This window comes from Macaca thibetana, chromosome 8, assembly GCF_024542745.1.
Source record: "Macaca thibetana thibetana isolate TM-01 chromosome 8, ASM2454274v1, whole genome shotgun sequence".
NCBI classification, from domain to species: Eukaryota; Metazoa; Chordata; class Mammalia; order Primates; family Cercopithecidae; genus Macaca; species Macaca thibetana.
Window position 1 is genome coordinate 128222007 of NC_065585.1, and position 13309 is coordinate 128235315.

The 13309-nt window shown below is 37.8% G+C and overlaps 1 long non-coding RNA gene across 2 annotated transcripts in view; it reads right to left on the reverse strand.

Annotated features, from left to right (window-relative positions):
• Positions 1 to 12988, reverse strand: part of LOC126961635 (uncharacterized) — a 30022-nt gene extending 17034 nt beyond the window's left edge. For both annotated transcript variants that reach the window (XR_007728368.1, XR_007728367.1), the window contains exon 1: positions 12928 to 12988. This is a non-coding gene — a long non-coding RNA (uncharacterized LOC126961635). The remainder of the gene's footprint in view (positions 1 to 12927) is intronic.
• Positions 12989 to 13309: the final 321 nt, after the last annotated feature.

Below are 13309 nucleotides of genomic sequence, written 5' to 3' on the forward strand. Positions count from 1 at the left end.
CTCAATAGGTCCTTGAAAACTGCAGCCCTAAGTGAAAAGATGTATAACAAAACCAATTTTACCAAAAGTAATTTATCTAAACAACAGTGAAGTTTCTAAGGCATATTTCTGGTCACAAGAACATCACCAAATTTCTAAAGACGAAATCACTTCCAATACTAAACGCCGAAATAAACATGAGCTATACAGACATTTAAGAAAGATAAATCAAAGGAACTAAGATAATGATTTACCAAGTTTTGGTGAATCAATGAGTGGAGGTTGTAGTGATGGGGGATTAAATCAAAGAAGAAATGTTTGTAAAACGAAAATTGTGAGGAGCACCTCCTCCAACCACACAGTTACAAAACAAGTAATTGTAAAGAAGGGAGCTTGCTGAACACATTTCTACTGCATCTTTATTGTCTTGCATTTTTATGATTATCATCTACTCGAATTTTTGACAATAATTTTATTCATTCATTCATTCATTCATTCATTCTCTAACCCACTTACTGCAGGGTTGGGGGTGGCTGCAGCCTGTCCCCTTAGCTCAGGACACAAGGCAGGAACCAGCCCTGGCCAGGACACCGTCCTATCACAGAGCCACTTACACCCACACTCAGTCTCACTGGGACCACGTAGACACAGCAATTTCCTGAATCTTTGGGATGTGAGAGAAAACCAGAGGAATTGGAGAAAATCCACCCAGACAGTGGGAGAACATGCCAACTCCACACAGACAGTGGCTCTGGCAGGAATTGTTTTTCTCATCTGTTTTAATGAAAGGACTTCGAATGGAAGGAGTTTATTTGAGCACCTGCTGTGTACTACTTTTAAAATACACTTTATTATTCATGCTTTACAGAAAAATTGGACAGAAAGTACAGAGAATTCCCATATAACTCCTGTGCCGACACATACCCAACCTTCTCTACCATCAACATCACACATCAGAATGGTACTGGTTATAATCCATGAGCCGACATTGACATGTCATTATCAACCAAAGTCCATAGTTTATATTAGGGTTACATTACAAACCCACATTCTATGGATTTTGACAGTGTATAAGGAAGGCATCTACTATTGTATCATGCACAATAGTTTTATTGCCTTAAAAATCTCTTTGTTCCACCTATTTATCTTTCCCTCCTTCAACCCATGGCAACCAGTGTTTCTTTTTTTGTTTGTTTTGTTTTTTTGAGACAGGGTCTTTCTCTGTTGCCCAGCCTGGAGTGTAGTGGTACAACCTCTGCCTCCTGAACTCAAGCAATCTCTTCGCCTCAGCTTCCCAAGTAACTGTAACTACAGGCATATACCACCACGCCTAGGATAATTTTTAGCTTTTTTTTTTTTTTTTTTTTTTTTTTGTAGGGACCAGGTTTTCCTATGTTTCCCAGGCTGGTCTCGAACTGCTGGGCTCAAGCGATCTTCCTTCCTTAGCCTTCCAAAGTACTGGGATTACATGTGTCAGCCACCTCACCCAGCCTCCACTGATCTCTTTACTGTCTTCATAATTTTTCCTTTTCTAGAATGTCATATAGTTGGAATCATATCGTGTAGAGTCTTTTCAGGCTGGCTTCTTTTACTTAGTAATACACATTTATGTTTCTTCCCTGTCTTTTCATGGCTTGATAGCTCATTTATGTTTAACACTATATAATATTCCATTGTCTGGATGTACCACAGTTTATCCATTTATCTACTGAAGAACATCTTAGTGCTTCCAAGTATTAGAAATTGTGAATACAGCTGCTATAAACATGTGTGTGCAGGCTTTTCTGTGGACGTAAGTTTTCAATTCATTTGGGTCAATACCAAGGAGCACAACTGTTGAATCACATGGTAAGAATATTTTTAGTCTTAAAAGAAACTGCCAAACTGTTCTCCGAAGTACCTGTACCATTTTTGTATTCCCACCAGCAATGAAAGAACTTCTGCTGTTCTATACGCTCCAGCATTTCGTGTTAGTGATTTGGATCTTGGCCATTCTAATGATTTTGCAGTGGCATCTTTTAATTTGCATCTTTTATAACATTTGATATAGAATATATTTTCATAACATTTATTTGTCATCTGTATATCTTTGGTGATGTGTCCATTCAGATCTTCTGCCCATTTTTAATGGACTTGATATTTTTTGGTGAAATTAAAGAGTTCTTTGAATATTTTGGACAACAGTCCTTTATCAGATGTGTCTGTTGCAAGTATTTTTCCTAGTCTGTGATTTGTCTTCTCATTCTCTAGACAGTGTTTCTCACAAAGCAGAAGTTTAATTTCAATGAAATCTAGCTTATCAATTAATTCTTTCATAAATCATGCTTTGGTGGTTCCAATTGCTTCATTATTGCTTGAGAAGCTTATTATCTCTAGGGAATTTTATTACAAGCCTTCTGGTCTTTATTCTGACTTTCCCCTCTGTGTTCTGAGAGAATTTGTGTGACATGCCTTTACCTTCATTAATTAATTCTCTTCAGGGTCAAATCTTCTGTTCATCTACCCTCCTATATTATTTTTAAGTCAGCACCTGGGTTTTTTTTTAATTTGTCTGCACTCTTAACTCAGATTATTCCTTTTTTATTGGAGTCTCATGTAAAATCTTTTAATATATTTCTAAAATAGAAGATATTTGATAAATATTTCTTAATTTATATATTCAAGAGACAGAAATCCCTTGGATATCCTGAAAGCATCACTTCTAATATCAAGAATGTTTTCATATCTGTTGTGATTTTTCTCTGCTTCTGTATTCCTTTGTAGAGTCTCTAGACTGGCCTAGAGATGTTTTATAGTCTGGCAAGAATTGAATGGGTTAAAACTAAGATGATTATTACTAAAACCCCAAATGTTTATTAGAGGGGGCATCAGATCTAAACTGAAGGAGAAAAAAGAAAGAATATCTAGTAATGTAGAGCTCACGCTAATTTGACAGAGTGAAGAGGAAAACAGACATCTAATAACTAGCAGACGCATGATCAAGAATCAAGTCTCTGCATAAGCAGAGACGGAACCCTTAGGGAGAGGGTCATGGCTATGTTGATCTTCTCGATCATGAAGCAGTTCACTCTTCATGCATCTGCCCCAGTGTTCTTGTCCAAAAAGGAAGGGGGTGGTGAAATGAACACCCTTGACTAGCCCTTCAACACCCAGTGGGCTTCCATTTCTTAGGAAAACACAATTTTTTTCCCTCTCACATTAAGAAGTTGTCTGCAGGATTCCACCAGGGCATCTGTCCTGTTTTCTTCAGGAAAAAAAACAAAACCAACCAACCAGACAAACAAAATTCTGTTTCTCTCAAGATGATAATTATATGATACTCTTTATTTTCGCTTTTCAGCAGAGACTCATCAAGAATACATTTAGCAAAAATACTTTAGAGCTCTAAAATGTACATGATACTCCTTCTGTTTTTAATTACTAATCAGTATTTTACCTATTTATATATTGCTTTCTATTTTGTAGTACATTCCTTTGCTGACACTACCATCTTGCCAAGAAATCTAGATTTTAACTATTTTTTTTTAAATTGTATAACATAAAGTTAAGCGCTTATTTTATGGGAAACGGAGTTATATTGTTGAATTCTAAGTAGAATATTATAGAAAGATATTGTGGATAATAAACTCGATGTTAGAAGCCTATGTAGAAAAGATACTGTGTCCTGAAAAAAAAAGCAGAGAGATAAAAAGAAACACAGAGAACAAACATAATTCAAGATGACTGATTACATATCCAAGAACGTTAGATGGTCAAAGACTTTAAGAAGGAATACATTCAAAGCCAGAAAGTCACTTCCTGGTTTTGGTGGAGTTTACCACATGGACAGCAGGTTCCAACAGAAACTAAATCTGTGTTTTCCCAAGGTGCAAATGAGAAAAGGCTTTACCCTTTCAGTACTAATATTATTGTCATCTCCCAATGAAACTGGGAGGTCAGAATAAGATCAATTAGTGCAAATAACTACAATTGCAAGGCTTAGAAATTAGAAGTGTCCTAGCCCAAAGCAGAATTATACTCTAACGCAGTATGTATAATTTACTGCAATTAATTCTGTTTACAATTTTTCACTCAAATTCCCATACACCATGCTTTCAGATATAGTTTTTGACTTAGTGAGTTCAAGATGTAGAAGGATTATTGTCAAAGAAGAGAGAGAAAAGCTCAGAATCACTTTTTTTTGGGCTAAAGAACTTTCCTACTTAACGCTATTGAATGACTGTAGATAATGAACCCCAAGTAGAATGACACCGTAGTGCACATACTTGTTGACTACCCTTAAAAAACCCAACAGTGTTGTTTTAGTCATTCTCCCATAGCTTTTATTACTTTTTAATAACATTTATGCCTCCTTTCTGAATCCTTTCCAAATAGGCCAAGCTCTTAAACTGTAAGCCAAGACTGTACACTTAATCTCGATTTGTCCTTAGCTGTATGTAATAAGATCGCTTCTCAAACATCAGTGAAATGACATCAAAAGAAGGGTAAAGTCATGAATTTAAATATTATTCTCAGGAACTAATTCCTTTATGCTGAAGGCAAGAAATCTTCTACAAAAAATGATGAAAGAAACAATATTCAATTATCAATGGCCCTCTCAGTGACCAATTAACAGTGGAACAACAGAGAATCATACTCTCCATCACAACATGGAGGAAAATCAGAAAACGACAAAACTGAATTCTACTAGGATGACTTGATTTTTAAAAGCAAAACAATGGCAACAACAAAAACAGGAATTAAGGAATATCTCATAGAACTTTTTCCTTCATCTACTATTCAGACAATGCAAAAGATTATTTGAGACATTCTCTAAGTTGGATAGTTAGTATATGAGTTAAGACAAGACTGAATGTCTCCTAACTCAAATGTTAAGGATAAAAACCATTTTAAGATCCTTACAAGCTTAACTATAAATGCATTATTAAATTTAACTTTAAAAATAAGCTAAGAACTATTTCTAATTTTATATAAGCATTTTTTTTCCTACATTGGGCACTCATCTTTGACTTTAAAATTAGGTTTTTACAATTTCAAAATACCAGATTAACTTACATTAGGTTCTAAGGTATAGAAAGTCATTTAATTGCTTTGAGTATTCAGGTTCTGTGCAATAATTAAAAAATAACTGCCTCAGTTCCAAAGAAATTCACAAGGTAATTTTCCAGTGATTTCCTCTTGATGTAGAATTCTTAGATGTATTGAAATTTTTTCCAAAGAAATGCGTCTGCTACAGTCAGGCCCTGGCAGAAAAGATGCTGCCTTTAGGAGAAAAACAACCTTTAAAATACATGTTTCAAAATAATACTGATGTCATTACAGTTTGTTTCAGTAAAAATAATCTAAGACAATCTGACTACTTACAACATGAAGCATTGTTCCCTGGAAGAAAAAGCAGGATATATTGAGTTTATAAATTCACAAGTTCCCTCAGACAAAACTGCTGAATTTGAGTTTTTACGATGGGATTGAATTTGAGTTTTAAAATTTGAATTTGAGTTTCAAACACCTGGATTAAATTAATTTCAATGTTTATTTCCTGAGCATATCACGATGAACTAGGGACCACTAAGTTGACTGTGACAGAAAAGGAGGAAGTGTCTGTTGACTTTGAGGTCACCTTGAACCTAAAGTAGACTACAGAGAAAAATCAGCCAAGTCAGCATCTAAGTCATTTAAGAGAAAAAGACAGGGTTGCACTGCAGAGAAGTAACTAATTCATAAAATACCTTTATGTTTGATCTTTAATTCCAAAATCCTATGGGTTATTTTAAGCATGTTTTGATGAAAGGTGTTTGCAGATAAAAGTTTTACAGGAACTTGACTTCCAGATCTGAAAATTAAGCCTTTTATAATTCAGTATCAGAAACACTAAATGCAGTTTTATGGAGCAAAACTTTGATCACATTTTTTTACATATAAGGTGTATTTTTAAAAAGCATTTTAACATCTCAAGTCAATTTGCATTGTTTATAATCAATAATGTCTTTTGATCACTGTTGGTATAGACTGAGACCATTTTAAGTGAAAATTTCTTCATGAGTTTTTGGACCACATTGGTGGTGTGAATTCAGAATATAAATCCGCTTGTGGTTCAAAATCTTTTTTAACCTCTCCCTACTTTGTGCTAAGATTGAGATATGTAACTTTCCCTGCTGTTTCTTTCCACATAGTAGTTTCATTTATTTCTATCCTTACACTAACAGTGTAATCCTATGGTGTCCCATCTTGGGCATTTTTGCTTTTAGAATATTATAGAAAATAATGATACACTTGGCACTGGAAAATTTCTTAAATTCTCTATAAAGCAGATATTTGTATCACAAGTCTTTGGCCAGGCACAGTGGCTCATGCCTATAATCCCAGCACTTTGGGAGGCCGAGGCAGGCAGATCACGAGGTCAGGAGTTCGAAACCATCCTGGCCAATATGGTGAAACTCCGTCTCTACTAAAAATACAAAAATTAGCTGGGCATGGTGGTGGGTGCCTGTAATCCCAGCTACTTGGGAGGCTGAGGCAGGAGAATCGCTTGAACCCAGAAGGCGGAAGTTGCAGTCAGCCAAGATCACACCATTGCACTGCAGCCTGGGCAACAAGAGTGAAACTGTCTCAAAAAAAAAAAAAAAAAAAAAAAAAAAAAAAAAGAAGTCTTCAAGGATTCCAAGAAGTTATCAGTCGTGACCATGTTTTGGACAGGAAAGAAGGGCCATCATGTGCCTCACGAAGGCATGGTCTCTGAGGCATTAGACACTGGCTGTAATTAAATGATAATTCAATTTGCTTTATAGACAGTAAAAGTTTTAACTGTATTATACCTTTTGGTTAAAAACCAAAGTCCCATATCTCCAATTGAAAAAGTAAAGCTAGGTGATATACAGAGGTAAATTAAACTTTATTAGAGGAAAAGATTGCTGTATTAGCATGATACAACATATCTAATTGCTGAATAGCTTTAACACATATATTTGTTTCAGGCTTCAAACAGATCACCAGATAGAAAGCACCATGAAAGCAAAGGTTTTTCTCTGCACTGTTTCCTGCTATTATGGCTAGATTCACAACATTGCTTGGCACATAATAGGGATCCAAGAAATATTTGTTGAATTCATGAATGAATGGGTTGAGTTGCACCCAGTCATACATTGCTATTGTATATGTATAACCATATGGTTCTTCGTGAATTATCAAGTGTTCAGGGCTTGAATTCATGCTTGCTTCATTCTTGGAGTAGTAAGACTACAACCCAATAAGCAGAACCGTCCAGCCGGCAGGCATTAGTCACTGGCTATCTGCTCTGTTGAAACACACTCTAGTTAAATAGACCCTGGTTCTCACCTGGAAGAATCAGTTATCATGGTAACCAGTAAACCATTTTGGCCAATTTGCCATGCTCCAATTGACTAGACTCACTATGTCTTGATTAAGTCTGAGGCTATTAGAGCACAGTTTCATAGACTCTTACTAAATAACATCTTACAGGTACTTTAGGAATGTTTTTCCTAAGAAGTCCAAAAGTTTCTTCATCTGTAACATTATCGTCAAGGAATGCTGCTAAAGAAATGTGCAAGCACACTAATGATCAAATAGGCAAGTAAAGCTCCACGGGAAGGAAATAACAACTTCATACGTAGGTTTTGAAAAGCTGTGATGTCACAGCATATTCTGGGGTACTCAGAAATGAGTATAAATCGCTTGGCTATAGTAGTGTAATCGTCCTGGTTGTAGAGAAGCTATGAACTGATAACAGAAGATAAGCCAAGCTAGATGGGTTTTCCCTTTATATTCTCTTTAATGCAGGTGAATGAAAAAGATAACTTAATGGTGCTTTGCAGCACTAATTATTTGGTAATAATCAAAAACCTTCATGATCTGAAAAAGTTGTTTCAGTACAGCCCATTAAACAATATGAAGAGCTATTATTCCATTCTACCACCTTCCTGCCACTCAGGCATTCATTTGCCAGATGCTTCCTCATTAAGAGCACATAAAATGAGAATAGCATAAACTGCACAATCAGGTGAGTTTATCAAGTCCAATTATGGTACCCATAATAAATACTATCTTTTAAAAATAATTTTGACCAGAACATAATAATTTTCCAATGTTTATATTGAGACTATTTTATGCCACTAGAGAAAGTTCCTCTGATTTTGATTTATGATGTGATTCATAGTGATGAAGGACTCCTCTAATTTAGGCTAGCTAAAATAACAGCATATATTTTTATTCTTCCCAATATGTATAAAGTTATTTAAAATTCACACTAAGTAATTTGTAGTAAATCAGTCTCCTGATGGAAAATTTTATTCTGTAATTACTCAGTTGCAAACTTATGTTTTTATGGATCAAAACAGGAGTCTTCTAAATGTCTGTATACCAGAAAAACAGAGAGAGAGACAGACATATAGAGGTGAAAGAAGAAAAAAAGAAGGTAGAGGAAGGGGAAAAGGGGGAGGAAGATGAGGAGGAGGAGAAAGAGAAAATAAAGAGAAGAAAACAAAAGAAAGAATTGAAGCCATCGCCCAAAGACATTCTTTTTATTTTCTCCCTTTACTAACCCTTTACACCAGAAAAATTGGTTTTGAACTTGTTCTACACTTGCTACAAAAAAGTAAATTCTCTTTCCCTTGGCTTCTCTGGCCCAGGGAGTTAGTGTTCAGAATTATTAATAAGAGAACAGCATCCTTTCGGCTCATGGTTGGAAGGTATTTCTGAAGCAAGAGCTTCAACAGCTTTGTACAGATGCAAAGGTAAATTGTCAGGCTGGAAAAGAGGTATCAGTACCACCACACAAAGAGTGTAATAGACTAACTTTTAAGAATTAAATGCCTGCAAACCAACTTTTTGCCATGTCTGTACAAGATCTACCATCTTGGTTTAAACATAGAGTTAGCTTCTATGCAAAACAGTGCACTTTGTTAAGGCAGGAATATCTTCCCAAATGTGGAAAATGAATTTAATATCATAGGGAGATAATATTAACAGGCAGTCATTGTGTAGAGGCTATGATCTAGTTTGCATAGCTTCAAAACCTGACTCTGCTACCATGGGAAATTTCTTTAGTCTATGAACCTCAGTTTACCTATCTATACAATGAAAATAGCAGTCGACCTGTTGCATATATTCTTCGGAGAAATGTCTATTCAGATACTTAGCCCAATTTTTATAGTTATCTGTCTTTTTATGATTGAGTTGTAATAGTTATTTATATATTCTAGATAAAAGTCATTTGTCAAATAATTTGTCAAAATTCTCTACCACATAGAATGGTGATGATTACATGGTTTATGACATGCAAAGTGCTCAGAAGTAGGTTTGGCATATGGTACATACTAAAGTTATTATGATAAAGCTTGGACCAGGTTCTCTTAGTAACCTACAAGCCATTAAATGCTTCTCTCCTGGCTGCTAAACACTTTTTGTCCATTAAAGAATGATTGATATTTCACAGAATTCAGGGGTCTTATGACTTGCTCAAAAGAAAGTAAAGAAAGAAAACAATTGTAAGTAAAGAGTTGATGCTTGTTCCATCACCAGACGGACTTACATTTCATCTTCACAACTTTGCTATAATCATCACATATCCATACTATAGTTTCATAGTGTTTTTATATTCAGTTTAGTAAATTTTAAAATAAAAGTGTACATTAATGTTTTAATTTGATTATATATACAAATGTTTTATGCTTGCTATCTTTTAATTTGATATACCTTCAATGTCTGCATTCATTGTTTTTTTGTTTTTGTTTTTGTTTTTTTGTCTTTTTTTCCTCCCTTTTTGTGGAGAACGGTGTCTCGCTTTATTGCTCAGGCAGGTCTGGAACTCCTGGGCTCAAGCTATCCTCCCGCCTATGCTTCCCTAAGATCTGGGATTTACAGGCATCAGCCACCACGCCCAGCCGCATTCACTGGTTATGAAGAAACAGTTTCTTCAGAACATGGCGGATGGGAGGCAGAAATAGATTGCAGCTCTGACTTGGACTGGACCAAGCAGCATGCCGAGGCTTGCATCATGAATTTTAGCACCAGAGCGACTGCAGGAATAAATCAGGAATCCCGAGAGGACCCACAGATCCTCTGCAGGAAGTGGACTGCTCCTGCAAGACCCAAGAGACACCTCAAAAGCTATGAGTGCACAAACTGCAGAAGTGGAAAACAGACATCCTCGGCCCCTCAACACATCCCCCCACTGGGGAAACTGAAGGTCTAGTTTGCGAGAGAAGATTCTGACCTTACTTGGAGCTCAATCAATTTAGACAGCCAAGTGAAATACAGGAGTAGAGGAAGCAGCAGGAAAGGCTCTGGGAACTCACTGGGTCCCCAAGCAGGCCATTCCTGCCTGGCATCACAGGGATCCTTCGGCAGGGCAGCCAGCAACAGGGGGAAATGCCACAGGGCGAAGGAGTATCTAGCTGAACTTGGTAACAAGTTGAACCAGCTGAGAAGCCTCCTGGCGAAAACTTGCAGGAGGGCATCGGAATAACTAAAGCCCTTTTCTTTTGAAGCTGGGAGGCGGGTAGCTTGGGGAAAGTTCTCAACCCTGCTCACCCATGGCCTGGAAACAGACTCAGTGCTATTAGTGGGTACACGCTGGGAGTGAGACCGGCCCTTTGGATGGCGTGAGAGCTGGGTGAGGCCTCTGACTGCTGGATTTCCCCCACTTCCCTGACAACCTGGATGACTCAGCAGAGGCAGCCATAATCCTCCTAGGTACACAAGTCCATTGACCAGGAAACCTCACCCCCATCCTCCACAGCAGCTGCAGCAAGACTGCCCAAGGAGAGTCTAAGCTCAGATACATCTAGCCCTGCCTCCATCTGATGGTCCTTCCCTATCCACCCTGGTAGCTGAAGACAAAGGGCATATACTCTTGGGAGTTCTAGGACCCTGCCTACTGCCAGTTCTTCTCCATACTACCACAGTTGACGCTCTCTGGAAAGTGCCACCTCCCAGCAGGGGGCCAACCAGCACAAAAATAGAGCATTAAACCACCAAAGTTAAGAACCCTCACAGAGTCCATTTCGCCCCCCTGCCACCTCCACCGGAACGGGTGCTGGGATCCACGGCTGACAGACCCATAGACAGTTCACATCACAGGACTCTGTGCAGACAACTCCCAGGATCAGCCTGGAGCCTGGCAGACTTGCTGGGTGGCCAGGTGGGAAGAGCTTTCTACAGCTTTGCTTTCTACACCTTTGCTCTCAGGAAGCCACATCTATAGGAAAAGGGGGGAGAGTACCACATCAAGGGAACACCCCGGGGGACTAAAGAACCTGAACGACAGCCTTCAGCCCTAGACCTTCCCTCTGACAGAGCTTACCCAAATGAGAAGGAACCAGAAAACCAACCCTGGTGATACGATAAAACAAGGCTCTTTAACGCCTCCCAAAAATTACACCAGCTCACCAGCAATGGATCCAAACCAAGAAGGAATCCCTGATTTACCTAAAAAAGAATTCAGGAGGTTAGTTATTAAGCTAATCAGAGAGGCACCAGAGAAAGGTGAAGCCCAATGGAAGGAAATCCAAAAAATGATACAAGAAGTGAACGGAGAAATATTCAAGGAAATAGAGAGCATAAGGGAAAAACAATAAAAACTTCAGGAAACACTGGACACACTTATAGAAATGCAAAATGTTCTGGAAAGGCTCAGTAATACAATTGAAAAAATAGAGGAAAGAAATTCAGAGCTTGAAGACAAGGTCTTCGAATTAACCCAGTCCGAAAAACACAAAAGAAAAAAAAAAAGAAGAAGAAAATATGAACAAAGCCTCCAAGAAGTCTGGGATTATGTTAAATGACCATACCTAAGCATAATCAGCATTCCTGAGGAAGAAGAGAAATCTGAAACTTTGGAAAACATTTTTGGGGGAATAACTGAGGAAATTTCCCCAGCGTTGCTAGAGACCTAGACATCTAAATAGAAGAAGCACAAAGAACACCGGAGAAATTGATTACACAAAGATCATTACCTAGGCACATTGTTATCATGTTATCTAAAGTTAAGATGAAGCAAAGAATCTTATGAGCTGTGAGACAAAAGCATCACCTAACCTATAAAGGAAAATCTGTCAGATTAGGGGCAGATTTCTCAGCAGAAAACCTAAAAGCTAGAAGAGATTGGGGCCCTATCTTCAGCCTCCTCAAACAAAACCGTTATCACCCAAGAATTGTGTATCCAGTGAAACTAAGCATCATATATGAAGGAAAGATACAGTCTTTTGCAGATAAACAAATGCTGAAAGAATTTACCACTACCAAGCCACCACTACAGGAACTGCTAAATCTTGAAACAAATCCTAGAAACACATTAAAAGAGAACCTCTTAAAAGCACAAATCTCACAGGACCTATAAAACAAAAACACAGTTTAAAAAGCACAAAAAAAAAAAAAAAAAAAAAAAACACCAAGGTATATAGGCAACAAATAGCATAATGAATGGAATGGTAGCTCATAGCTCAGTACCAGCATTGAATGTAAATGGCCTAAATGCTCCACTTAAAAGATACAGAAGCATAGAATGGATCAGAATGACCAACAACTATCTGTTGCCTTTAAGACACTCACTTAACACACGTAAGAACTCACATAAACTTAAAGGGGTGGTAAAAGGCATTTCTTGCAAATGGACACCAAAAGCAAGCAGGGGTAGCTATTCTTGTGCCAGACAAGACAAACTTTAAAGCCACACCAGTTAAGAAAGACAAATAAGGGCATTATATAATGGTAAAAGGATGTGTCCAACAGGAAAATATCACAATCCTAAACATGTATGTGCCTAATACTGGAGCTCCCAAATTTATAAAACAATTACTAATAGATCTAAGAAATGAGACAGACAGCAACACAATAATAGTGGGTGTTAGGGTCCACCCAACTGGACTGTTTCCCCCTCCCATGGACTAAGCACCAAAGGCCAAAAAGTAAAACCCTCTACCCCAAACCTACCTGTAACTGTTTGACTGGAGGCCATCTGTCTCAGGATGTGGTTAAGATGTGTACCTTACACAACAGAACTGGAAAGAAAAACATCTCCAGAATGTCAGACACCTGGCACAAAGCACCCCGTCCACTGTTTTCTTTTTCCTTCACCCTGACCCAATTCTACACCCTATGAAACCTTGCTATAGCCTGTAAGTGGGAATGCCTCCTCTGCTTTTGTCAAGAGATAGCCCAGCAGGACTGACAATCAATCAGCTTGCCTGAACTTGGGTCTATTAGCCTCATTCCTTTCTGGGCTGTCCTTCCAATTATCCCTTACAGTGGGGACTTCAATACTCCACTGACAGCACTAGACAGGTCATCAACACAGAAAGACAACAGAGAAACA